This window comes from Phaethon aethereus (assembly GCF_964289735.1).
Source record: "Phaethon aethereus genome assembly, chromosome: 11".
In the NCBI taxonomy this organism is placed as follows: domain Eukaryota; kingdom Metazoa; phylum Chordata; class Aves; order Phaethontiformes; family Phaethontidae; genus Phaethon; species Phaethon aethereus.
Window position 1 is genome coordinate 8,884,871 of NC_138587.1, and position 25,732 is coordinate 8,910,602.

The following is a 25,732-nucleotide window of genomic DNA, read 5'->3' on the forward strand; positions in this document are numbered from 1 at the left end:
CAGTTTCAGACATCGAAAGACATCAAAACCACACCAGGGATAATAAATCGCTAGAGTATAGATAATTTTTCATTGTATAGACTCCCTAATCACAAAATGCATATGCTTTCCCTAATACATTTTATAGCTACAGCAGGAAAAGCTCTCTTTGGAGCTATTTTGTGCAGGTAGACTTTAATTTGGGGAGAGAGAAATGGAGCAGACATCTGTGCTCCATTACATAGCTTGAGTTTAATTTTGAACAGAGAGAAATGGAGCAGAGGTCTGTGCTCCACTGTGTAGCTAGAGTTTAATTCTGGGGAGAGAGGAGAGAGGTGTAAGCAACGGTTTTTCCCTGAAAGTTCATACCTATTGTGCCAGCTGAGAGAGGCGACATTTGCCCATGTTCCTCCAGTCCCTGCTGTACCCTGACCATGTATAACCTCAAAGGGAAAGGAGCAGGAATATCTGATATACTCCTCTGGAATATGTCGTATTTCACAGCAGGAGTTTAATGCCTAGCCATAATATTTTTCTATAGCCCAGCATGTAAGTCAAAATTCCCAGTGCTTTCAATTACTGGACATCTGAGTGAAGAAACTGCTGCTGACAGGATTAGCAGTGGTGCAGGGTAAGTGGCTCGCAGTGACCCGTGGGGACCTCGGAGCGGTTCCAGGAGCTGATTTCCGCAGCAGGAGCAGGGCTGTGCCATCAGTGCCGGGCGGCCGGGGTCCTGCTCGTCGGACCAGGGTGAGCCAGGCGGTTGTAGCTGCTGATTTCGGCAGGGATGGAGTATCGCATACTGCAGGAGCGTGAGAGCAAGCCCAGAAGCTGTTGCTGGTGGCATTAGGAGTCCCATGAATTTCCTGGGTACAGGGTTGGGTCTCTGATCCCCTGCATTATTTTGAGCAAGATATTGCATCTTCAAGCTGACACTGAAGGAGGTAACCTAAGCTGTCTCTTGTGCTTATAAATACAGCAGTATGACCCCCAGAAATCTCACCTGATGTGATAATATGCTGCTGGTTCTAGGAACCGTAGCAGGTCTCCATACGTGAACAAGCAGCTCAGTTGCACAGCATACGTGTCAGGCTACACCAGTCATGGTGCTCCATCGGAATGATTTGGTGTGTCGTGATACAGAACTAGGAAAAACAACCCAGGTATCACTCATCCAAGATAAATGGCATGATTATAGTGATCACATATAACATTTGAGAGCTATCAAAAGGCAGAGCACAATACAGCACACACAGTTAGGCTCTGGTTTCAGCTGGATGGGAGCTACCTATGTTCTTTGTGCTTCCCAGTGCACAGAGTTTGTTTCAAGTGTAGAGAAAAAAGGATCCTTTAGATGGGCTGATGCCTTTGTACTCTGTGTTTGAGAATGAGGACTGAAAGTACAAGTGAATATACCCTGAAACTTTTGCATCGCAAGGAAAAGCAGCATCCGTGCTCACCTGAGGCAGGAGGGGCAGAGAGCTCTGCCTGCCACCTCATGCTGTCCGAGGCTGCGGAGAATTCATCAAGTGTCAGCCCCAAGTATGGTTTGGGGATTTGGGTTTGCCTTTCATGCGAGATTTATACGAAACCTGGTGCAGTGTGTTCCCAAGGGGGTGCAGTGAGGGCTCCAGGGAGGGGTACTGGGGGAGGCAGAAGTGGGGGGAGCTGCAGCCCACCTACTTCATCTTTGTAAGTGTGTAAACAGCAGAGGAAAAGTCAGCAGAGGTGAGAAACCTCTGCAGCCCTCAGTCCCTTATCTCCAGCCAAAACACAATCCAAAGAGCTTTTTATTTTAGTCAAAAAGAATCAAAAAACACATCAGAGTATCCTAAGAAATGAAGAAAAAATGAACTTGATGGATGACCCACAGTCAATAATTGGAATCCAACTGGTAATGTCACCTGTTACAGAGTTTTCAGTGGTCACCACCAAATAAAATATCTGAAAATAACACAAGTACATGAGTAAAAAATGTTTTTTCAAGGTCACTTGCACTGGGAGGATGCACAGAACTGGCAGGCTGGCAGCTGAGGGGCAGCAGAGCTGTCGTGCATCAGCATCTTCCTCCGAAATCTCCCTAGTGCTAAAAAGCTGCTTGCTACCCTTAGGCAGTTGGATGCCCTAGGGGTTTAACCGTAATTACTGGTCAAAAAGCTGTGTTCAGGAAAGATATGATTATAAGAAGTCTGTAAACTTCTAATTCCTTAGCCCTGTTTTAGGCTGTAGCAGGTAGCTTGGGCTGTCCGTTACATTTACAAGCATTCCCAGGCTGCTTTTCAAGGCTCCTTTTGCACCTCTTACTTCGATTTTCCTCTTACAAAATGCAAACTTTTCATGAGTAATGGTCTGATGTAGAATAACTCACCCCTATTTCATTACAGAATTGCCTGAGCTCGTAACCTCACAACAGGGAGAGTTATGCCCCTCTGTTTAATATATGGGCCATATTCCATATTTCCATATTCCAATTCCCATAACAATATATTGTTACCACTCTGTGGGTAGAAACATCCTTTCGGAAGCAAAATCTGTATTCCCTTGCAACAATATTCAGCAATCAAGAGTTTGACTAGCTCTTAGTGTTTCCAAAATGGATGGCATAATTAAATGATTTAAAGCCTGCTCTAATCAGGAGTGCACAGTCAATGAATATTCAGGCTGCTCTCATTGTTAGGGATGATAAAGAAACATCTTCTCTTTAGGTGGGTTATTTTTTATTTTCTAAAGAGTCATCCAGAAGATGGTGCCACAGTTCTGCCTGTAAAATGAATGCCAGCCCAGAAGAGAGTTCTTGCATGGAAAAGAATACTTCATAGAATTTTAAAACCAAACTTAATTTCAAGAGCAGTTCAGAGCTCAAAACCTGACATTTAGTCTGTGTTAAGGCTCTTATTGAAAACTAGGGCAATGTATCTTTATTGCTTTTGCTTTGTCACTCCAGGCAAAGTCAGCCTGCATGACAAGGAAGAGAAAATCCATCCCATCTCCCCGTTCTCTTCTGAAAAAGGGACAAATTTGGGGATATTTGTTAAACTGTTCTTTCTGGGTAGCAGCAAGCCATCAAAACCAATAAATAAGATGAGGACAAAATAAGCCTCTCTCTAGCTGCCTTATGAGGCTTCAGTGGAAGTAGGGAGTGCAACATAGAGTACGTAGCTGTTTCTTTCAGTTAAGGAACGGAGGCATTTCTGAGGCTTTGTGTCATGAAGAAAATGATGATATCAAGCCTGTAGATCATCATAATCAGATTAAATAATCTGATTTCCATTTCGCGAAGCTTTGCACTAGCATAGAAGGAAAAAATGAAAAGTGAGATTGGTATGAAGCAAAATCTTTGCTCCTACCAAAAGCAGGCATTTAATTTTTTCTTCCATTACAATTTTCTGTTGTCTGAGGTCTCTTCTCTGTAGCTCAAGCAATTTGTCATCCGATTAGTCTGATGAAGCATGGAGAAGTCATTTGAACTGTAAATTTTCTGCAGGCAAAATAAAATGCAAACAAGAAGAGCTTCCTGTGCCTGCCAAAGTGATGATACTCAGAATACAAATAAGAAAAAGCCATGCTGACAGCATAAGCTATTTTTATATTCTGTCATTGGCTCCTGGGCATGGCAGTTTGAGCAGGACCGCATCTATATTCCCAAACCTGTGTAAACCATGTAGTCTTAAGTGAAGTTCATGTCTTACAGAATAGCTGTTTAATCACAGTGAAAGGATACATTGCAGGAAGGATGAATCATGATGTTGATTCACACTCAAGCTGTACGTTTACTGTTCGGATCAACCCGGACAGAACAGCTAAAGAGAGGAGGGTTTCCTGCTGCGTGCCATGCAGGAGAAGCCATCAGGGACTTTCATGCTGGCAGCAGGAGCTGAGGGCACTTCACGTCGCGGTTCTGTCCTGGAACTTTTAGGAGCTCCCATCGAGACCCAGCTTGTTGTGGTGGCTGGGCACGGCTGCATGGGCATGCTCAGGACATGGGTCCTCTGCCACCCTCCCATGGTGACTTCCCACCTTCCCCAGGGTGGCTGGTTTCATTGCCTAAAGTTTATCCCCGGGGCAAGATCTTACCTAGGACAGCCTTCACTCTGATGGGCTGAACGTAAAGGGTGATAGATGACAGAGATGAGGAGGGATGCTAGACTAGGTCTGTCCTTTCCCACAGCCTTAGCACCTCTCAACCTCACCCTCACGTGGCTCCTCTGTGAAGAGCAGCTGTGGCCTCATTCTCTTCTTTAAAACCTAAGGCGTTTAGAAAACACAAATTCGTTTTCAACACTCTTAAGCTGCTGAATTACTGTACAGACATATGTCATGTACTCATTACCTGCCAGGATGTGCTTAATGTCTCTGGCTAATTGCAATAACATCTTGCTCTCATACACCGTTTGGCATTGCTGGACCTCAAAGCCTTTCAGGAGGTCAGTAGCATTAGCAACAGGCAAGGTTTCCCACAGAAAGCAGAGCTGAAAGGAGCACTAATAGGACTGTAGGTAGCAAATGGACCGTGCAGTCCCACAGAGGCCTTGATCCTGCAAGTTCTTCCAAAATAAGCCTCTGGAAAATATTATCAGAGCAATAGGAGACTTTTGTGATGCAAAGGAAGTGCTGCTTATGAATTTCTGGGAAGTAATCTTTCTCTAGATGAGCATCAAAGGGGGACTTCTGCCAAGCCAGGGAGTGCTTTACTATCCAGGCACTATTAATTCACCACCATGCAATACTATTTAAGTAATGCCATTAATTCTCACCTCCTGAATTAGAAGATTACTCTGTTCTCTACAATAAATCACTGTGCGAAGTCGGGACCTTGCCTGGGTTTGCACAGACAGTCCCACAGCATTTTGCACTTAGGGAACCATCCTTCCCTGCCTCAGCAGAGCTCGGGGCAGCTTCCCGCTGGGGTTGAATTCGGCAGCCATCCAACCCGGGCGACCCCCCCGCCCCCGTCTATTAAACTGGATGTAGTAACCGAGCCTATCATCAAGTTTAAATTTAGTTCTTCTCTTGATCAGGAAAAGTGGCTGAGGGCTTTGCTTCTCCCCTCGCCGTCCCCAGCATTTGCTTGGCCGACTGCTCAGCAGCTGCTTGGGCCATGTGGCTTTCTGGCAACTGCGGGACGCTCAGTCAAGCAGCGACTTGAGTGGCACCAACGGCCACGTGGCGAAGGGATGATTGATAACCTGATCGGAGCCACGACTGTGTTTCCACCCACGCTCATTGCCAGTCCCTTTCAAGAGCGAGATGCCTCTCTGCCGTGCTTTGCTTTTGACGAGTGAGTACAGCAAAACGCGCAGTGAGATGAGTCCATCAGGCTTTTTACAGCTTTGGACAAGCCTGACTGCGACTTTATCCCGACTTTGCTTCTGAGCAGCTGAGCATGTTCAGGGATGCTCCCCGTGCCCCTCGCTTTGGCATCCCACAGCCAGGGGCTCTCTGGCAAACTGCCTCACACCCTGGATGCCCAGGGTGGATATCGGCCTGGATATAAAGGACTATAAAGATCCTTGCCTGATGAGGATGGGAAGGGGGCAGGAGATGTGTCCTGTGTCCCAGGTGAGTGATGCAAACCGGGGCCCTCTAATGTCAGTGCTCTCCCAGGGCCCAGAAACCTTCTAAAAACTAGCAGAGGTGGATAATTCCCATGCAACAATTCCATTTTGAGAAAATGGGGCTTCTTGGTAGGAAAGAAGTTGATCAATTGATTTTTTTAATTTTATTTTACTTTTTTATCGGCCATTTCTCTGCAGGAGGAGGTGAGAAGTTGGGAATTAGGCAGTTCCTTGCTGGTGCTGCGGACTGGGAAGATCCTGCGATTCGGAGATGCCAGTGTCGCGGTGACTTAGCCAGCAGTGCGGCGAGGGCTTGTGGGAGAGCTCTGAGCTATAAATCCGTTCTTGCTGAAATCTACCTCACTCAGGTTTGAAAGAAAGGGAGGAAAAAATAATACGCAGATTATTAGCATTGAATTTTGCCTTTTTCAATAGGACTTCACCCTGCAGGAATAAAAAAGGAAGGCAGAGCTAACGTCATGGATAAAATTGAAGCCCAAACCTGATTTTCATGCTCTATTTATTACAGTAGATCAGAGGTTTCGTCTGAGATCCTTGGGAATGTAAAGAACAGTGAGTTTGTTCGAGCAGAGCAGCAGTTGCATATTTTCTCCTGCCTCGACACAAAACTCGGCTGTTTTCTCAGACTAAATTGGGTCCTTGTTCAAAAACTGACCTCAGCAACGAAGGTCCTTGATGCTGCCTGAGGATTCGACCCCAAACGCTTTAGACACACACCCGTCAGCTGCGGCTGGGCCCGAGAGCCACCCCTTTCCCCGGCGCTGGAGGACGCATCGCCCCGGGTGCCGCCAGCGGCGAGGGCACCGGGGCGCAGCTCGGGTCACCGGCAGACCCCCGGCACGCGCTGAGCATCCGGCGCCTGCCAGAGCCGCGGCTCGGCGCGGGAGCAGCCGGCGGGCCCTGCGCAGAGCTGCCGGCTGCAGGCAGGCGCGGTGGCAGGGCGGGGGGGACGCAGCCAGTCGCAGCACCCTCTGAGCACCTCCCCTCCTTGCCCAAACGCACCCAGAAACAGGGGCCCCGCTCCCTCCCTCCAGACACATGCCTTCCCCGGCGACGCTATTGGGTTTCGGCTGCTATTTCAGACGCGTGGTAACTTACTGGCGCAGCGGTGAGGCACACGCATCCGCGCGTTTTCTCTTTCCAGGATCCAGCTGGGTGCCTTGGGGGCGTTCGAAATCCTCTAACATGAAATTAAACCGAAAATCCCAGCTCCCAGCGAGCAGACTGTGTTTCTAGCCCGAGCTTTGTCTTTCCGGGAAAATGGCCTCACGTAGCGAGTTATCTGTGAGAGCGCGTAGGCTGTGTGCCAGTAATGCCATCATCTCGCTATCGGCTGCGTGCTAAATTACTCCCTATTCAGTGACCTTTTAGCAGATTATTGGAATTATATTGAATTTCAATGGAGGTTGCTGGAGCCTGCATCACTTTCAGGCCTGGTCTGCCTGCCCTCTTGAATCCCTGAGCTGGCCAGCACACGCTGCCAGAGCCAAGGCAATGGGAAGAGTCCTTGTAGCTGGGTGACTTGCGTGGAGGCCTTCCATGTGTGTGATCCATCAGAAAAGTCGTGCTCTGAAACCAAAAGCAGCAGGACCGTCATGATCCACTATTCAACAAAAGTGAGATTTTTGGGTATTGGTAGCAGAGGTGCGGGTTTTTTCTTGTGGGATACTTCATGCTGAGGTAGATGCAAATCTTTTCTTTTGGTGCCTGCATTCATTTGCACAGAAGAAGTAGGTTTTAGATTGCTGTTTCCTTAAATGAACATAATGGAAGGTGAAGAGGAGAGAAAATAACTAAGAGATTCAGTCACAGAACTGCTTTCAAATCTGGGAAGATTTTGAGTATGCTGATGGTAATCACAAATGGTCCGAGGTTAGTCGGGTTTTAACTGGTGTTCCCTAGCTGGAGATAGAGCTGCTTTCCCAGCTGGACAGGCCTCTTCTAGGGATGCCAAGGAGCCATTTCATTGCTGACAGATCAGCACGTGGAGGAGGGAACACTGCTCGTGAGCCACAGCAAGGGCCACTGGAAACTCTTCTCCTGTGCAAGAGTCTCATAGACTTTCTCATGACTTTCTGCCCTATGAAGATTTCTTGAGTGTACTTGAAATGGAGCTGAGCTGGGATGGAGGGTCTTGCTAACAGCAGAGCCCGTCTCTACTCTTCCCTACCTGTGTAGGCAGCGTTAGAAATCAGGACATCAAGCATCTCAACTATTTACTGATTCATTACAAGCCCTAGGATTTGAAACCCTGCTCAACACTTCAATGCCAGTAACAGCATCGTTTCTTATCGGGTTACCACCATGACAATGTTCAAGTGCTGCTGCTGCCCTTGCAGTTTCTAAGCCTGTAGTTCGTGCGATGGGTAATGCATCTAATAATCCAAAATTCATTTTGTACTAAGCTTCCCATAGTGGGAAATTGTATTTGCAAGGTTGCACTTGTGCCCCTGTCTGGGTTGTGCTGGGGTAAGGGTCGGGGAATGGGATGGTCTGCAGCCTCGGCTGGAGCTAAAACCACCAAAACTGTATCATATCATAACTGTATGAGGTTTAATAAGGCCAAGTGCAGGGTCCTGCACTTTGGCCACAACAACCCCATGCAACGCTACAGGCTTGGGGAGGAGTGGCTGGAGAGCTGCCCGGCGGAAAGGGACCTGGGGGTGCTGGTTGACAGCCGGCTGAACATGAGCCGGCAGTGTGCCCAGGTGGCCAAGAAGGCCAACAGCGTCCTGGCCTGTATCAGGAATAGTGTGGCCAGCAGGAGTAGGGAAGTGATTGTGCCCCTGTACTCGGCACTGGTGAGGCCGCACCTTGAATCCTGTGTTCAGTTTTGGGCCCCTCACTACAAGAAGGATGTTGAGGTGCTGGAGCGTGTCCAGAGAAGGGCAACGAAGCTGGTGAGGAGTCTGGAGCACAAGTCTGATGAGGAGCGGCTGAGGGAACTGGGGTTGTTTAGTCTGGAGAAGAGGAGGCTGAGAGGCCTTATCTTATCGCTCTCTACAACTACCTGAAAGGGGGTTGTGGCGACGAGGGTGTTGGTGTCTTCTCCCAAGTAACTAGTGATAGGACAAGAGGAAATGGCCTCAAGTTGCACCAGGGGAGGTTTAGATTGGATATTAGGAAAAATTTCTTCAGTGAGAGGGTGGTCAGGCATTGGAACAGGCTGCCCAGGGAGGTGGTGGAGTCGCCATCTCTGGAAGTGTTCAAAAAACGTGTGGACGTGGCGCTTCAGGACATGGTTTAGGGGACATGGTGGCGCTGGATTAATGGTTGGACTTGATGATCTTAAAGGTCCTTTCCAACCTAGTGATTCTGTGATTCTGTGATTTGTAACCCACTTATGCAGCACAGGGTAGTTGTGCACTCTTATGTGTGAGGCACAGACACGTACTGTAATCCTAGCTACATTTCTAAGCATTACACTAAATAATTGCACATATATTATACGAGAGCCTTACAAACCTGACAACACTTTCAGTGAAGAACAGCTATTATAAATCGTAGTACTTGGAAAAAACCAAATTAGTACTTCTTAAATTAACCGAACTTATTGTTACAAAGAAAGTGACCGTTTCTAAGCTTCCCCTTTAGCAAGTGTAACCATTTAAATCGGTGCTGCTAAAAACGGCCAGCACCCTTTTCATTTGCAAAAGAGAATGCCCGTTCATAATGAATGCCCATGCATAACATGGGTAACTCTGACTGTGGCAGGGCAATAGGGAAATGAAATACGTAAATATTTAATCCTCAAATACAACTAATTTAATTCCGTTTTCCTGCAATTTGCTGAGCTGCCACTTGATGGGGCCGAATGTCTCCTTTTGGCAGAGCCGCCTCCCCACCTTTCCCAGGCCGGGGCCGGGCACCCCCCTCCCCAATTCCTTTGAATCCATCACCCTGTTCGGAGTCTGTCATTCCTTCCCAAATCTCACCGTGCTTGCTTTGCCTCCTCCTGCACTAATTCATGGTTACATATAAAATAGCTCTCTGAAACCCTCTGCTTTGCCCAAGGAAAAAGACAGTGGCAGCAATCCTGCCGCTCATGACAAAGGACATGGAGCATCTGGCTCTTTCGGACAGGTCAAATGGCCTCACAAAATGCACATGCATGGAGCTGACTTCCCCAAAGAAGCCAGGGGAACTTGTTTTCCTAACTTTACTTGCTAAGTATGTCTAAAAGCTTCCACAAAATCCTTGTCGGTAGATCAAGGGAAGTTATTTTCCGCCTCCCCTCAGCGCACCTGGTGTAAAACATCCAGTCTGGGGTTCTCCAGTTGAACAGGGATGTGGAAAAATAGGAGAAGGACTCTTGGAGAGCTGCTAAGACGGCAAGGGACTGGGGCACATGGTGACAGGCAAGACATCGGAAAATCATAGCTTGTAAATAAATGCCCTGGGGCTGCTGCAGAAAGGAGCTGTTGTGCTCTGTTCCCTTCTTGCTGGATCAAACAGCTGTGGAGTCATAGGGTGTCAGCTGAGCTGACCACAAGCCACCCATTTTTATGGCTTTATGCTTGCTAAAACTAATGTAAAGACAGCTGTGAGTGTCAAGGGTGAATGAGGAGAGCATCAAAGCCCAGGCCTTGCACAGCTATACCTGGGTGGCCCAGGAAAGCCATGCTCTTGGGGAATGGGGCTCCACTTCTGCCCTTCTTATTCCCAGCAGAGCCACAGTTTTCCCACCTTCAGCTGAGGTTTGAGATGACCCCCTTTGGGCTGCTTTCCTGCCATTCCAGTACCAACTCGCAGGTATCAGGAAGATTGGGGCAGTATTTTCTCAATTCAGAAACAGTTTGGGTTCTTTTGATCCTTTATTTTCTGCTGAAGGAGATGAACAGGCTGCAGAAAAGGTACAACGGCACTTGGAGGTACCTCTGTCTGAGCTGGTGGCCGAGTCTGAGGCTCAGATATAATAAAAAAACGGTATTTCATTACATGTGCTCTAACCTACAACCTCCTTGGCTGAACTGGCAAGTATATGAAAGTCATATGACATGTTGATGAAGAATAACCAGCTGAGGACTTGAAGGAAGAAAGAAATTAGACCAGTGTCTGTGCACAGGTGGGGTGTATAGGCTTTGGGAGGGGGACTGATTTTGCACAATATTTTAGCATTTCCATGCTCCTGAGTTACCATGCTCTGCAGCATTCATGGTCTGGATGAGGGTGAGGGCACGGGCTTCAAACTTCCCACTCATTACTTGGCATCACTTTTGGAACACACCACACGACCGGGCCGATGTCACTATCTTAATACTTCGCTGTCTGTAAAGAAACTCCCTTATATTGTGCAAACATGCCATATGCCGGCAGGCAAAGGAATGGTGCTAAACTGCATCAACTCTGAATATGAGGTTAAACACAGAGCTCCTTTTATAATACCAGAGCCATCTTTGTGTGATGAATATGGAGAATGAAGCTCATCACCAGCCCATGGGAGGAACGAGGCAGGATGGCAACAGCACTGCTGGGCCAAGGGACCACGACTTGCTAGGGGTGGGCTAAACATAGGCTTTTTCCTCCCTTACATGATCACAGCTACTTGCAGCCAAGTACTTCTAATTGCTTCCACCAAAGTTTATTACCTTGAACTACTCAACAGTGAATTGCGCTGAGGCCTCCAAGGATCTAGGGAAAAGATGCATTAAAGAGGTTGTCATCTCTGTCAGTCAAATACAGTAGCTGATTTGTAAAATGCAAGAAGTGTGGCAGGTTTAACAGGCTTGAATATCAACAAATTGTTTGGTGATGGTGTCCCCAAGGGAGATTATTGGACTTAAAGTTAAGAAAGGACTCGTGTGAAAAATGGTTGACACAAAAAGTTGGGTAAAGGTGAGAAATCAGCATATTTCTAGCACAACATCAGGCTAAAGAGATGGGAAAGGGGGTGTTCCTCAAAGAGCAGCCCAGGCTTGAGCCTGTTTCATGTATTAACGGCCTTTGCAAACAGTGTGTGCTGATGAAGTTTAGCAAGAAGAGAAAGCTGGAGGCATTTTCACCACAGAGAAGATATGACCACTGGGGAATAAATATGGGATGTAATTTAGTAGAATCAAAGCACCAGGTAATGCACTTAACAAGCGGTTCTGCTGTAAGTCGAGGGCTTATTATTTGGAAATGATTGCTCTCCATGTATCTGTTGCTAACAGACTGAGAGACGCGAAGTATGGATCAGGGAAACAGGATCCAAGGATGTAGCAGCAGAGAGCTTCTTCTAATGCTAACATGGATCTAAGCAGGCACCCGTGAGCCCCCATCTCAAACAAAGAGGTGCTGGGTGGGAGTATCAGGGAATATGAGAGGGGTCTATGAGAGCTGGGCTGCTTTAGCTAAGCAGAACCAAGGCTGTGTATGGTGCTCAAGGGAAGCACCTCACGCAGCAGCCCCAGCCGCAAGCGGCACAGTGCCCGTGGGGCCAGCTCAGCTCAGAGCAGGGCTCCTTGCCTCAGCAGCTGGTGTAGGTGGTGGCAGACAGCGTGGCACAGCACGGCACAGCATGGCATGTCACCTCGCTTTGCCCCACCAAGCATGCCTCTGAGTGATGCTGAGACCTGAAGGCTTTGCTGGCCAAGGGCAGGGTGACCAACAAGGAGGCTCCTGGCAGTTTGCCAGCCCCCTCTTGCCCAGGGGGGGCAAAGGGGAGTGGGAAATTAGGATAATTGGAAAAAATAAGCAGTTGTAGATTAAGTACAAAAGAACAATATTTGGTTGATTAACTTTCCTGGGCAGCAAGGTTGCTGCAGCTGAAGGGGCAGAGCGAGTGCCTCTTCCAGACCCCTCGTCTCCATCCCCAGGTGACGGGGACACTGTAGGCGCTGCAGATGCCTCTTGCGGTTGCAGCTGAGAACATTGCTTTGCTCTGCCGCTCCCCTTGTGCCTCCCCTCCCTTCAAATTGTGGGACTGAGCGGGGAAAGCCTCCTCAGAAGGGCGAGTATTGTGATATTGTGTGTTTGCATCCAGCCTACAAAAGCAGCGCCTGGGGGGATGCTGCTGGCTCTGCTCCTTCCTCCTCGCACTCCTCCTCGCACTCCTCCTCGCTGTGCGGCGGCTCTCAGCAGCTGGGCGCTGCCTCGGGCAGCAGGGGGGATGCCGGGAGCCTGAGAGCAAGTGCGGGTGGTGCTGCCAGCGGAACTGGAGAGGCTCTTAGTGCAATGCAGCACCCAGCCATCCATATTCATTTCATCCCCAGTCATTTTGATTTTCTCTGGGTTTGAGAGAGCTAGCAGAGGGCTCCTCCTTTGAAAGACAGACTTAGTAATTTTTTTCCCATTTCCTCTTCCAAGATTGCTTCAGAAACAAGGATTTTCCTAGATATTTTTATATACACAGTGCTTTGCTTGGTGCCATTTCCGAGACTGACCTGGCAATTAAGATATTTTGAGAGATATTTTGACCACGTTATTCCAGGGAAGGGCAGCTGGGTGCCTGGTCATTGAATGGGTCCCAGGTCTCTGACTGGCTTATAAAGCTTTGGAGGCAGCACACCCAGACTAAGGGGGTGTCTGTAGCGGGTGAATGAAAGCAAATCTCAGCCACCTTCATAGCTCCTTCCGATAGGGGTACTTACAGAGCTTCCAGAGTGTTTAATGAAAAAGGCTATTATTACCCCGTCTTAATTATTTAATTAATTGTTTAATATGTAGAAACCTCCAAAAATTATAACAACTTCATAGAAGCTTCTGTGAGCCTCCCTGCACCCCTGTCATTGACTCTGCCAGTGCTGGTGGGCTCCCTAAGTTGCCTGCAAATACTTTTCCTCCTTCAAAATGTTACTAAAATGCTCATCGGGTCCTGTGGCTCAGAAAGCTCAAGAAATTTCAGACAGAAGCACTCTGCAACAGGGTTGGAAAGCAAGAGAAGAGCACCATGCTTGGCCATTTCTCCAAGTGCCTCGGTAGGTATAGCTCTTGGGATAGTCTCCCTCCTCCTCCTCACAGCAAGCCAACACACAGCTGGAGAAGACCTTTCTTGCCAACGAGAAGGATGCGTCATTTTGTTGGATGCCCTGTAAGGGCAGAAAATGGCAGTGCAAGAGAGGATACTCACAAGTGCCTGGCACGGTGTGCAACTTGGCTTTGAAAGACTTGGCAACACGCTCAAGGAGATATTAATTACGGCCAGTGCCACTAAAACCCATGCTTGCACCAAGCTATGGGCAAGGCATAATGCCAAACATGGCAGAGCAGCCCTGCGTGGCTGATGCCAGTTAGGGGTTTATTGTCAGCTTGACATGGGGCTCTTCTTTTGATGTGCCCGTGCTGATTATTTGAATATTGAAGCATGTATTTTGAGACACATTTACCATAATATAGCTGTTGGGTATTTGTTAAGTACCCTGTTACCTACAGTACTACCCTGTTGATTTCAACAGCAGTGAGCATAAAATAACAGTGGAATAGTTTCAGAACTTTCTACACAAATACCATTCAAATATCTGCACATTGTCACACTATTTGTAGTAATGTTGTGCTGAGTTTAACAGAATGAGAGGTTCATGCACTAATGCACTAATAGCCTACACAAACTTTCCTGCCCCCAGCCTAGGAGATGGGGCCCAGAAAACTTGCTTCATCTTGGCCACGCTTTCAGGGCTTTGAGAGTTTCATACAGGAATGTAAATTTTTTCTGACTATTTTAATAAAGCATCACTAAAAAGTTAAAGGAACATGAGCACATATCTGATTTAAGCACTGCTTGAGTTTGTTGGTTAATCAATAGTATACTTACAAAAATAGCAACAGCATGACCTATTTCCCCACTCCTTTTTGATTTGTGTTTCCTCCTGCTACCTCATCTATCAGAAACTACCTCTTGACCCTTGCCAGCTCTTTGGAGTAGGTCCCTTTTTGCTCTCTGTGTTTCAAGAGTATAGTGCAGTGAGATCCTACCTGTGCTCAGAGAGCAAAAAAGCCCTTTTTTCATGGAAAGCTGCCAAAACTACCTAGAAATCTGAGGATATCATACCTCAGTTCAGAGAAGGCAGCTTGGTTTCAAGATGGTGTGTTTAATTTGCCCCGGTTGAGTGAGTTCATGCTCCTGTGCCCCTAGGCAGGGATGCTGCCCCAGCCAGGGATGCAGAGCACTGCAGAGGTTTGCCCTGGCCGTGTGCCCGGGAAAGCCAGTTCTCCGCTTCTTCTGAGCTTTTTCCTGGAGATGGCTGTCTTCATGGAAAGTGTTGCTGCCAAACAGCTTCTCGTGTTTGATTCACACAAAACGGGCTAAAATCACCTTAAAAAAACCTCTCCATAGCTGTTTCAGAGAAATGAGGAACAGGGAACTTCTGAAGGGTTGATGTGATTTCTCTCTCTGAAGCAGAGCAAAATTTGAAATTAAGAGAAAATTTTTTGACCATAAGGAGATTGCATTCAATTTAAACACATTGATTTGTTAGTAGGAAGTAGAAAGAGTCTGAAGCTGTCTCTGTCTTACATCTGCGAAGTAAGGGTTTTTTTGCTTACCAGAAAGAAAATGCTATAGGAAGGATCAGGAAATTCAGATTTGGTTCAATTATGCCCTCTGCTGCTACAGGGGTGAAACAGGGTCCAGCACAATTCAGAGTTACCGCATGCAGCATCTGATTTGAAAGCTCTGCTTTGGCTTAGAGGCTTGGAGAGCTGATTAAAACCCTTTTTGCTTAGAAGACCTTCCTGTCTCTCTTCCACTCTCTTCCCTCCATCTAATAAGTGATGATGCTTCGTTAGATCAACATTATGCAAGAGGTATCGCTTGACTACTTTGCTTGGCCTGAGAGCAACTGCTGCTGCCATCAGTATTGGCAGAGACGGATCCAAGCCGTGATGTATTAGTGGGGGGCCGTCAGAGAAATCCTTGCATAATTTATTTGAAGAAGTGCAGGAGAGCAGCTGGGGAGGAGAGGGAAAAGAAGAACTGCCAAGGCCTGGTCAGGAAGATGTCTTCATCTGGAAGGGGTCCTCTGCTCAGATAGTGCTTACAAATTTTCAGCCAAAATAAAATGCTTTGGACTTTGTTTACCCAAGAAACCCATTTACTCCTCTCAAAGCAGAACTTATTTGTGGAATTTTTATTTATTTTATTTTTCATGTATTTATTGGTGTATACAGGTATTCAACAAGCATTAGTGGGGAGTTTCACAGGGAAATAGCTGTAACCCAATATCTGACATTCAGGCCCGTTTGGGGGAAGGAGGGACTCCACTTTTGACCTGTGATTTCTATGCCTCTTTGGCTTTTCGTATCCCAAGACTCTCTGAACACTTGGTTCTTCATATGCTGTCATTGCTCTCCTGAATACATGAAGCTGTTTAACCCGTGCTGTCTGTCTCACGACAGATCTCAACACCAGCAAGTTTTCTTATGAAATGTTACAGTATAAAGAGAAGACAACTCAGAAATACTGAAATACCATCCCTAAAACTTGCAGGGATTTAGGAAGACAAATGGATAGACACACGTGGCGTTACAACAAGCCCCAGCCATATGAGCTGTGATATGTGAAAGACAACTGAAGGGAAAATTGGGAAGATGCATGCTGAAGAATGACGAGGATGTCTGAGATGGCGAGAGTCTCATGGAAAGGAAAAAAAAGGAAATATATGATAAGAAAAGATGGAAGAGAGAAGCAGTTTGCCCATTGCTGCTGGCACCACTGCGTGGTGCGAGACGACCAAGATGTGTTTCCCCAACCCGTGTGGTGCTCGGGCGCTCGGCGCTTCCACAAGCTGACACCCAAGGGTGCAGATCAGGGCAGAAGTTTATGTAACGCAGGGACACACAGCACTGATTTCCAAACCTAAGGGGACTTTGGTGCCCGTCATTGGTGTCTAGGAGAAACGTTCCCCCGTAGCTGGATGATTGCATTTGATGTGACGTGGATGTGACAGCTTCACGTGTGAAATAGCACTGACTTGGACGAATCTTTGAAAGGCATCAGCCTTGTATCAACAACGAGTGCAGCTTGGATCAGACCTGAGCAGAAAAGGAGAAAAGATAATTGTGTCATTAAGTCATCTCAGTATTTTACATGTAACAAACGTTGTAGAAGGTTCCTGCTGTTACACATTTCTGTTCACCTCAAGGAAAGGAGAAGGACAGATCAAATATGACAATAGGTGAAGAGCTCTTTTTCTAGCAATGATTTGGCAATGTAGGAAGCCTCTTGGAGCCCAGGATATGTTAAGAGGTGCAGGGGAGGGATTTAGGTCATGAAAATTGTGGGTTTAACCAGAGAGCAGTTACGGAGGGGTGTGAGTGAAGCCGGCTGCCAGGGCTGATGCGCAGTTTGCTCCTGCTCCCCCTCCTCGCTCTGCCAGGGTCTCCGGGAGGAGACAGCCCAGCCCTGCAAATTCGTAGGGAACCAGGGTGGGAACGGGTGGTGTTTCTCAGAGAAGCAGCAGAGAAGAGGAGGGGAAGAACAGTGCAAAGCAATAACGAATTGCACCTCTCTCTCCCATGTTTGCATGCAGCTGCTGGACGCAGACTGGGTGCCAGTGATATGCTTCCCGTGGCCGGCAGACAGGTCTGGGTGGCAGGAGCTGCAGGGGACAGCCACCGCCGTGCTGCTGCTGCTGCTGGGAGGCATCAAGGACTGCTGGAATCTAGGAAACCGAAAGCGCCGGCAGAAGTGGGAGCACAGCAAGAGCAGGCAGGAGATGACCTGGGCAAGCGAAGGCTTCTTGTAAAAGGATGCTGGCGACTGTGGGCTTTAATCGCCTTTGCATGGTGGGTGCTGGGTGCTGAGCAGAGGGGGGAATGGCCATGGAGGTGGCGAGCAGAGCCCCAGCGTCCCCGAGGCACCGGGCACGTCCCTGCAGCAGGGGACGAGCAGCTGAGGTCATGAGTCTCTTGTAACATTTTCCCGTAGGGAGCTGAGTCTTCGTCACCTTCCCAGGGTGGAGGAAGTTTGTCTCGGCCAATGTCAGGCGGCAGGAGCCATGCCTGGGCCCTGCCCAAGGTCTGAAGCCAGCGGAGGGATGCGGGCTCCGTGGGGATGGTTTATGCACGACCCACCGCAAATATCAACCCAGACTCCAGGCACTGTGTTCCCCTGACCTGCCCGGGGAGCTGAGGCTTCCTCTGGCTCCTGCCCATCAGGAGGCAGAACTGGGCTGGGGTGTGTGTTTTCTTGCATGAGCTGTTTCTAAAGCCTGGGAACCGAAGGGGGACGTGATCTGCTGCAGGTTGTCAGAGCACTGTGCTCGTGAAGGTGCCACAAGAAGGGTGCTGCACGCTCACTGTTTCCATCACCATGGAGGGTACGCAGGGGCCCGCAGGCCATGACCGTGCTAGTGGCTGCTTGTCATCCTTGTGAGCAGCCGTCATCAGATGTTCCTGACGAGCTGAGCTGCAGTATACTATAAAAAACACTAATTTATTTTGGTGGTTTCTTCTTGCATCTCTCTGCTTTTTTTCCTCAAAGTGCGTTTCATCACACTTCATATTCCTAGAAATTACAATGGAGGGATAGCTGCTATTTTATGAATGGGCAGCACTGTTGAATTAGTTTTAAAAAATCGCCATTTGGTTCATGGCATTTTAAGAATTCTGCAGTTACATCAGGTGTTTAAAATGCGTGGGCCTCTCCTTAGATTTGCTCTGTGTTCCGTTTTCCCACAACCTGTGAAAGAGCCGAGACAGTCTGCGATGCCTCTGGAAAGATGCAGTCCCTTCGCAAGTCTGCAAGCGAAAATGAACCAATTTCATCCCAAAACCTGAGAGCCTGGGGGCAACCTCAGCCCTGGCTAAGGCTCATGCTAATGGATCGCTCACCCTCATTTGCAAGCTGAGACAGCCAATACTAGCAGCATTTCAGAAAACCGGAATACGACAGGTGCCTTTATTCTTGCAGGAGAAGATTAAATGTCTTCCAGAGGCAGATTTTTGCCGCCCAGTTCTGTCCAAGTTTGCATCCTCCTGGGAGACAGAATTTGGGCCCCTGAAGGGGAAGGGCACGAGGCTGCTTCTCTGCTGATGCTCTTGGATTTGCACAGTCTGCATCTGCCCGCCGGCGGCCGCCACATCCCCAAAAGCTGCTTATCAACTCTGCCTTAATCACCCGGCGACATTAGAGGCATTATTAATAACCATGCACCCAGATGGCTCCCAGCCACCGTCCCCGGCTTCCCATTGAAGCTGCTTGCTCAGACCAACTGGCTGCACTGGGTATTATCTCAGAGACAGGAAAGAACCAGCGAGACGCAGCAGACGCTTTCCAGCAGCGAACACCCAGGCTGCACGCTGCTGAAGTTCATGCAAGCGCTGCCTTTACTGGCAATAATCTTTGGATGGGACTTTAAGCACGATCATTACTGAAAAACAGGGATTTTTATTCCAGAACTACATTTTGCGTGTGATTCAGACTCTCTCTGATCTCATTCCTTTTTTATTTATTTATCTAAAAGAGAACAGCGAAGGAGGAGGATGTGTGAGGGTGGGCAGCGCGGCACGAGGGCCAGGCTGGGGGACACCGCTCTGCGGCCGTGCCCTGAGCCCGGCAGGCAGCCGGTCTCTCCGACAAGATGCCCGTCTGATGGACCGCGTGCCTTGCTTCTATCCAAGGCAATACAGCAAGTCTCACAGCAGGGCAAATCGGAGCAGATGGGGAATCTTACATCATCTGAATTTCAGGAGAAATGTAAGGTTAGCTGTGCCTTATAACAAGCAAACTTCATTCTCTTTTGGCAGCACACTGGATTCAAATGGAAGCCTCCTTGTTCTCACACTTAGCTTTCTGAAATGGTTGGCCTTAATTTCTGTTTAGATGTACAGTTTGCAAACTATTTTGTCAGTAGCTGTATTTATTTTTCCAGAGCAACTCCTTGAGTATGGAAATTTTCAAATCTCATGTAAAAATCGTGAAGCAGAGCTCTGCCCTCCAAAGACGTGACCCACTTGTTGGGTCTTTTTTTATTAGATACTTCTTTTTCTGAATCATCAAGTCTCCTAGCTTTCAGAAATGACTTTACATTTTACTTCATGGATTATAGGACTTCATAGTTAAAGTATTTGATCTCATCTTTTTGCTTTGGATCAATTTGTCCACCGGTTTTATCTGTACAGTTAATTATCTTATGAGCTCTTATGATAATAGGGGTTCCTGTTCTGACAGTATTTCTTGGCAATGCTGAAGATAAGAACACGAGTGTGGATAAAGCCCACCTTCCTGCCATCCCTGTCACTGCTCTCCCCACCGCAGCTGCCTCGGCTCAGCAGGAGCTGGTACGTGCAGGTGAATTTGCTGATTTACCCAAAGCAGAATCGAGTGTGCCGTATCTAAACAGGCTTCACATCATTTTCTTAGGCTTAGAAACAGGCAAGGTCTTCAGGGTATGGGGGTTAAGGAAAAAGAAAAAGCCACAATTGCAGCGGATGTTACTATGGCTGAAAATGATAACATGCTTCAAAAATTAGAGTTTTTGAAGTGCTCTTTAGTTTTAAAATATATTCAAGGAGGAGGGACCATCTATTTTGGAAAGGGCCATGATTTCCATCCCAAAAGACATGTACATCGGAAAAAACATCAAGAAAGCATGGGAAATGATGCAATGCACTAAAACCCTTCATATTTTTTAAAAATATTGGCATTTAGACACCATACTTCTGTAAATAACTTGCCTTCAGATTTTCATTTCCATAACCTATGCACAAAATATACTGCGAAAAAGGAGGACATTAGAGACTTTAGATAAAGGGTCTTCGTATTTTTTTTTCCCAGCAGATCGAACCTGCAGGTTCAATATAAGTCCATCAGGGAGAAGGCTGCTGCCCCATTAGGGACCAGCAGATGCTTAGAGGAGAAGCCAGGCAGCTCGGCAGCGCCGCAGGTGGGATGAGGTGTGTGGGCAGCAGCGCACAGCCCTGCCTGCAGCGCAGCTCCCGCCTCGCCGATCCCGGCACATGTCTGAGCCAGGACCTTGCGGATATTTTGGCAGCGCTGAGGAGCATGCAAAATATTTCCCGGACTTGTTCAGCCCTGTGCAGCGGTAACACGATTACCAGCACTTGTCTCCCAAACTTTATTAAGAAGTTTTTTCAAATCTGTCTGCAACATCCCATCATTAGACATAATTAACGAGTGTGCTGTGGGCAGGGGTAACCGCTTAGATTGAAGCTGTAGCAATTTGTTTTTTCTGTTGCAAACAGCAACAATCTCCAGAGCTCTCTTGAGTCGTTCCATCTTTATTAAATAGGCAGAGTCTTGGCTGCTGAGATTTGATAAATTAAGGGCCACGGTGTGGGAAGAGGTGCAAACATGTATCTCCAAACATTCAATCAACCACCAATATAATGAAAGGAGGGTTGATAATTATAGAAACCTGGTACATTAACTGGCAGAACATTAATGGCAAAGAACATACAAGCTTATATTCCCTCTAGCTGAGAAGGTATATTGCATTTTCAAGTTATGACAAACTTGACATTTGTTATTATCTATTATTATATTATTTATCTCCTTTAAAGTATCATTTAGAGGCCTCAGCTGTGGTCAGAGTCTGACTGTGCTCTGAAAAGGTTATATTTTAAGTCCCTGACATTCAAGATAATATTTCCTGCTGTCTCAGTTCTGCCAGCTTCAGCAGAAGTTAAGCTAATTGGGAAAATGTCCATCTGAGTATATGGAGGAGTGTGAAATGCAAATGTGAAAGACTCCAGGTATATATTAGGCAGCATCCTGCCTAATAAGCATCTCACAGACCTGCAGACGGCCTCCCTATGAGGTGCCCCAGGTGTGCTAATCCCAAGTAACTAGTGAGAGGACGAGAGGAAATGGCCTCAAGTTGTGCCAGGGGAGGTTTAGATTGGATAGTAGGAAAAATTTCTTCACCAAGAGGGTGGTCAAGCACTGGCAGAGGCTGCACAGGGAGGTGGTGCAGTCACCATCCCTGGAAGTGTTCAAAAAATGTGTGGACGTGGCACTTTGGGACATGGTTTAGAGGGCATGGTGGTGTTGGGTTGATGGTTGGACTTGATGATCCTTGAAGGTCCTTTCCAACCTTTGTGATTCTGTGATTCTGTGATTTTGTGATTCTGCTCCTCAGCAGGGTCGTCTCCACGCCACGGGTGCGCAGTGGGGGCACAGCGGGGTGCGTTCCTCTGCCCAGCACCCCGGTCTGCTCTGATCGCCTGCCCACAAGTCCACATGCACACGGGAGAGAGGGCGAGGACCAGAGCGAAACAAGGTCCCACCTGTGCATCGCATACACACCCGTGTCACGCCGAAGCCGGGCAGCTGGGAACGAAGCAGCCCAGAGACGCTGGCTGCACGTGGGGGGCTGCGCATCCCAGTTCTCCCAGTTCACCAGCCCTGGGAGGAAAGGTTACCCCCTCCCTGCCTCCGCTGGGTCCCCTCTCTGCATTTTGGCAGCTGCCTGCCTGCAAGTGCCTTTCTGCATGCTGGACCAGCAGTCTCCAACTGATTACTCCTCATCAGCTTTTGACACCATAATTAACAAAAGCGATTACGAAGTGCAGATGTGCTGGTGTTGCACCTTGTCACTATGGCAGCGTTTTCTTTTCTCACTTGGTGTTATGAGCTAATAATTAAAGCTTTATATTTTTAGCAGCTTCATATAATTTAGGGCCAATTTGTTGTGGCATTCCCTAATGTTCGCTTCATCCTCATGGTACCTAACCCAGGCTCCTGCCACAGCAATCAGTAGTGATTTTGTTCTTAATTACTGCATCTTAAAATGACAATTAGTTTTAAAATTATATTGTATAAAAACAAACTTATGTTGCACATACCTTTCAGGCTAATAGGAATGGATGAACTAGAAATCTATCCTACTGATTTCTGGTCATACAAGGTTTTTGTAAGTTCTTTTCATGGAACCATAGAACAACCCAGGTTGGAGAGCACAGGGAAAAATCATCTGGTCCAGCCTTTATTCCTTAAGGCCAATCATAAAACAAAGAGCTCCCAATCTATCACGATATTTTGGTTTGCAGACAACACATGGATATAGGAATAAAAATGTTTCAAATAATTATTTACAGAAATAAATAATCCAAGGACCTATTTGACCGGGTAGCTGTAAATAAGAACTCAGCAGAGGAATTGCTGAGAGTTTAGGGGCTCTCATTTAAGACATAAATTAGGGGACAGTGAACTAGAGTGAATGAGAGTGGGTACCAAACAGCTCCAGAAAGCTAAGTGAAAGGAACTTATAAAATACGGTGATTATTGCACTGGCCAGGAAATACTGGGCTGCAGAAAAGGAGTATCTCACTGCTGGGAAAGAAATCAGTTGGCCCCTAAATATTTCAGCCTGATTTATTTACACGTAGGTACAGTCATGGGCAAATATAAGAGTATTAGAAAGCCGAAGTGAATCAGGTAAGGAAGCCTTCAAACACTAGAAATCAACTTTTTTCCCAGTTGCAGAAAGATACACCTATACTCACGTCTTAGCTGAGGTATGACCTTGCACCTGAGCCCCCCGCCCATATTTTAACACACGCACCCTAATGCAGCACCTATCCTGCTTCCCAGCCTGTGCTCAGCACTCTCACTGTTGGCTTGGACAGGGATATTTGATCCAGGCACTCGGGTGTCTGCTGTTACTTAAATTTAACTTAATGAGTTGTTAGCAACATCTTTGTGTTTCACTTCAGATATTTCATACGGAAATAGTCACTGATTACCTTTTTTGCAAGACCCTCCATGAGCAAGGTGCCTACGGCAAGGGAGGAACTTTCTTCTAGCAGTGCCTTCACTGCACCAGGGGATGCACCATGGGAAAAGCTCTGGGAGCCAAAAGTGTAAATGGGTTCAAACGGGATCAGCTGCATCTATGGAGGATAACTTCATCCGTGGCTATTGAGCATCATGCCTGGGTATAGTGTCCAGCTGGGATGTCCTTCCAGTGCTGGTGTCCCAGGAACGGACAAACCCCCGGCGTGCACTCCTTTCTGTACATTTTCCAGGTGCAGCCAGGACTGCGTGTGCTGGACCTTTGCTCTGGCACAATAAGGCCATTATTGTGCTTTTCAGGAGAAAAATGTCGCAGCAACAACTGCTTCTGAGGAAAAAATCAAGCAGCCCCGAAGGCACAAGGGGGCTGCTGTGCATCAGTCACTTAGCAGTAGTCTATACTCCGTCTTTTTGTCATCCGCGAGTCCTCTCTCCCTCAGGTTGCACTCCAGACAAGGGGGTTTATTATCTCCTGCAGTCTGAGTAAAACAGCTGACAGAGGACTGCACAGGACCTTGTGGTCCTTAGCCTGAACTTCATTACGGATCACCCCAGAGAGCAGCTCAGCCTCCCTCCTGGCAAAAATTTGTGATCAAACACTGCAACCAGCCACTCTCCAGCCAGGTCTGCACATTGCGGCCACATTTTTGTGCTACACCAGCAGCTCACCCAGCACCAGCCTTCCCCCCTGGCTGCCCTGGTCTAGTCCCGTTTAGTTACAAGCTAAGCCCAGGTTGCCTGTGAGGTGTCATGTAGCTTCATGTGTGGAGAATTAGGGGAAAAGGTCCCTTCTCCTGCAAGTGTCTCCTTTTGAAACCTGGGATGAACCGAAATGCTCATACTTTTGCCAGTTTTAAATCATACCGTCAGTATCTGGCTCATTTTATAGAAGGGCAATGGCTCGTTGCACCTTGTGGATTAGTGAAAGCCTCCATTTATTATCATTACATCACTAATGTACGTCATCCACGCTCTTTGCTAATAACTCCAGCAATCACCCCAGGATGAGATGCTTGCTTGGGACAAAATGGGGTTTGTGGGTATACAAACTCTTTGGGACCCTGTGACACCCAGAGGGTCCACAGCCTGTGGGGTGGGGAGAGAGGCTTCATCAGCAACACTAATCGTGGCTTGCTGACACGCAAAATAACTTGTGTATTAGTACATACCCTGCAATCTCATGTAAAAGCCAGTAGAAGCTTGTGGACGAGCATAGCTGCAGCTACCATGTGAACTTAGCCAGTAAAGTGTAGGAGGATGGCTTTGGTTTGGTTGGGTTTTTTCCCCCATGTGCACATTTCTAGCTTATTTTGTCATCAAGGCATTTTTAGGTTATGGGCTGGTTTTGTCATGCCACATGGCCATGGTGATGCTGGGCTCACATCGAGGGGGCTGTTCCTCACAGTTGCTCTCCCACCACTGCTGATGCAGTCTCCCCTATCTGAGAAACACATGTGGACAAAAAGGGAACATCTTGTGTGTCTTAACTGTGTTACTAGTGCATTTAATACACTGGATTTTAGATAAAACCAAGCTGGCTTAACTTCCATCTCCACTTGTCACGACTCCAATTCTTTAACGTGAAAAAGTAATTATACATGGGTCAGGTGAGGTTCCCAGGCTGCGTGGCTGTTAGTCTTTTGTTCTCAGCTAACATCATTTTAAATACGGTGTTCTGCAGGAGCTTTTTACAAAACTCCTTCAGTGACCTACTTTAAGTTTAAAATAACCTTATTAGTAACACAGTAATAATAGTTAGCCTTCCTACATATGATTTGTCTTCAAAACATTGCTTCAACTTTAGGTAACCTTCACAGTGGTTGTAAGAGGCAGGTGCTCACTGCAGTAATTTGAGACAATGCTGTTAAAAATGGAGATGATGCAACAAAAATTGGTTGATTCTTAGTCCTGTTCTCCACCTGATTTTTTTTTAAAGTCTAATACTAAATTCTCTTGGAAAAATGAGGTCATTAAGGGACAAGGAGGTAATGGCTGTCCAACATTTACCCAGGAGAAACTTTTATGTATGAGCAGCTAGAGTTAGGATAAAGCATCTGCTTAGTCTTTACTGGCACCAAGATTGTTCTTTGCATTTCACTTCATGAGAGGCTTTTTTGGGTAATTTGACATAATGAAGCAGGCAAGAATGAGCTGAAAGCCCGAGAGGATTTCCAAGATCCCCCTGGCTCCAAAATGTTTGAGAATATGGGTAAGTCCTGAATGGGTGAAAAAAACCAGTGTTGTCCTTTGGGTATTTGTTCTTTCTAAGGTCCCTTGCTAAATCCTAGGCTAAACTATGTCCCTTGCTTATGGGACGTACTCGGATCCATTGCACATAAGCCTTCCCTGGCCACCTCTGAGCTGAACACAGGTCTTGCCAGCTTCCATGCTGTTTTGGAAATAAGTTAGAAAACATCCAGAGAAAAGCAACTGCTGTATTTTTGCTGCTGTGCCATCCCTGCAGTTAGGTCTGAGTAATTCCCTGAGCAGTGAAAAATCCCTT